Here is a 3,287-nt window from a genome sequence, read left to right on the forward strand (position 1 = left end):
AGCTCATTCCACTACTGTTTGGAGTGATCTTACCACAGATCTTCACCTGTCGATACATAGATCTTTCTTGTCATTCAATTCTTAATCCAGTATTGCCTTCTCTTCAGAGAAACCTTCTTTTCCCATTTGAAGTTGCCTGTTCTTGCATTCAAATGACTTCATTTTATTATTCTGTTTTTTTTAATGATTACCACTTTTTGTAATTACCTTGTATTTATTGTTTGAGCTCCACACTGCAATACAACCTTTTTAAATCTTGGTTATTCAGTCTTCAGAGACTGGAAGAGCACTTGGTCCGTACAAAATATGCAATAAATATTTATATATAAGTGAATGAATAAGTTATCGGAAAATTTCCTCAAGTACTGTTGAGAGACGATTTTCTGTGGGTCTTCCATGTTTCTGGACATCTTAGAGGCAGAGGTACTGACTGTCTTTGTGCTAGACTCTCCCTTCAAGCAAGTTTACATATGAACAGTCTTGAAAAGATAGACACAATGTCTCCTTCTGGTGCCAAGGGCAAGTTTGTTGCCAGGCTTGGAAGATGGAGATAGTGATTCCCTTTGAAGAAGATTTTTCTCCATACTCATGTGACATATTCATATCTAGTATAATAATATCTCCCTCCAGGACAGAGGTCAAGCAGGCCCACTGACCATTAGGAAAAAATTAGACTCTCTAAACTCAGAGTTCTTGTTCCATAACGCATCCCACTATGTGTGCAGATACTGTCTTCTGCTCTTTGTGCTTCCCTGCAGGAATTGGGGCTCAGGGAACTGGTGCAAACGTTCATACTCTGCTGCCATTGTTTCCAACTGAAGAAGAGTCTGGTATCTTCTGCCTGTATCCAGTAGACTGTAGTTAGCTAACTTGTTAGTTTCTATGTAAGATAAAATCTCAGACCTTCACAGATCTTGACAAGTACTAGCTAGTTGTTTCTTTGTTATCCTTTTCATTACATTAATTAGCACAGGCTAAGACATGCTGCAGTAACAAAAAAAAAAAATGTTCTAATGCAATGTTTCATTCAGACCAAGTTTGCAGTGGTTCCAGGTGAATCTCCAGGACAGCTGTTCCTATGTGTTGGCTCTGCATTCTGGCTGCTTTCATCCTATATTTTCCCCACATAAACCACTGCTGCCACAATAGCTTCTTCGGGAGTTGAGCATCTGAAATCAAATGTTTTCCCTTACAAGTGTCACAAGTGTCACATGTCGCTTCTTCTCACTTTCATTGATCAAAAGAAGGTACCCAGTCATACCTAACATTAAGGGGTATAGAAGTACCATCTTCCACGTGACTGGAAGTCAAGGAAAAGGATGTTTATAAATACAATAGTAAAAAAGGCTACCACAACTTTTACTTTCATATATGTATTTTTTAGTTTTTATGCTTCTTGAGGTCAGAAATGGCCTTATTCTATAAAGAATTCTCCATAATGCCTGATACATGCATAATGATTTAAGTATTATTTTTATTAATTAATTTTAAAAATTACCATCTTTATTGAGTTATTAGCAGCAGGCAACAAGCGCTGAAATCAGAATCATCAGCCTTTTGGATAATAGCCTTGAAGATGTAGGTCTAGGCTATATGGGAAGACTGTTTTTCACAACAGAGAAAGTAACAGGGTGAGCCTTTCCCATGTTTCAATGTGATTGATATTAAACTGAAATGTGAGCAGAGCTAGGACTTGCCCAATGATATCCATGCTTTTCACATAGCATTCCATCACTCATCATTAGGTCAACATTTCTCTAGGTGTTACGATAGAAATAGTTGTCATGTGGTGAAAGTGGGCATTTGTGGTGTGCTAACTTTGAGAAATTCTAAGATTCACAAAGCTAAACATGTTTGTTTAGTACAGGACTACTCAGAGCCTCCAGTATGATAAACACATTTTATGAATTAATTGAGGAAGATAGGATACCATCTGCTAAAAATATCTACATGCACATCTTATCCTTCATTCTCCCCCAAAGCAGAGCTTTAATCTCAAGGAGCAGGTATGAAAGACTAGAAAACACTAATAAAAGGACTCATACAAAGTTGTCATTATGGGCAACTAGTGCTAGTCTTCTCTAGCATCTGAGATGGCTTATGAAATGAGTCTTAAAACTCTATACCTAGGGGATTTAAGAGGCAAGCCCTTATCTTCCAGACTTCAGACCCTGTTGGTCCAGGGTGACCTCACAGGTATCAACTTCCCCAGTGTTTCCAGAATTTGCGTATGTGAGTACAAGTGAGTTTTCTCAAATGGTCCACTCTCATGTCAGAGGAGCACAGAGGATATAGAGTCATTGTTCAGTATCCACAGGGGATTGGTTCCAGACCCCCACCACCCCCATCCTTTGGATACCAAAATCCACAAATGCTCAAGTCCCTTATATGAAATGCTGTAGTGTGCACATCCTCCCATATATTTTAAATCAACTACCTCTAGATTATTTATAATACCTAATGCAATGTAAATGCTGTGTAAATGGTTGCAAATACAGTGTAAATGCTACATAAATAGTTGCAAATTCAAGTTTTGCTTTTTGGAATTCTCTGGAATTTTTTTTCAAATATTTTTGATCATCAGTTGGTTGAACCTGTGGATATGGGACCCAAGGATATGGAAGACCAACTGCAGTGAGAAGTATGTGGATAGGGCTTGAGGAGAAGAGCTGTCAGATTACATTTGCCCTAAATTATCCAGAGCCTGCTCAGAAGGGGTGGCTCCAGCAGCTTCTGAGAAAAAGGTAGGGTCAGGAGGATTTGCAATTGTGCACGTAAGTTTCTGACAAAATGCTGGACTTCCCTTTTCAAAGATCGCCCTATGGAACTACTTTGGAAAAAACTAATCTAAATTACTTGTACTATAATTAATATTTAGCTATCATGTAAGTTGAAGAAGTAAAAACGTGTTACAAAGCTACTAATGGTCTTAAAAATAAAAGGACACTTTTTAAAACATCAGGGATAAAGGTAGTGTAGCCAATACCCCTACCTTTTAAGAATTTTAAAATCCTTTACCAGTAATTCAAAATAAATGTGACCATAAAAGGTAAAGGATTCATATTCTGAAACAAAATAGACTTCAGTCAGTAATAATGAATCTTCCTAGAATTTGAAATCAAAGTTGTAAAGAAACTTCTAATTTAACTTCTAAGCAACATTGTCAGAAAACTTTTATAATTATTGTAAAATGCCTGAATATCTGTTTGTTTTTGTAAATAATATCATATTTTCTATTAAAAAGAAAGCTCTCCATCCTCAATACTTAGATTTTTTTTCGCAAACAC

The sequence above is a fragment of the Hippopotamus amphibius genome, chromosome 10 (genome assembly GCF_030028045.1).
Source record: "Hippopotamus amphibius kiboko isolate mHipAmp2 chromosome 10, mHipAmp2.hap2, whole genome shotgun sequence".
Taxonomy (NCBI): Eukaryota; Metazoa; Chordata; class Mammalia; order Artiodactyla; family Hippopotamidae; genus Hippopotamus; species Hippopotamus amphibius.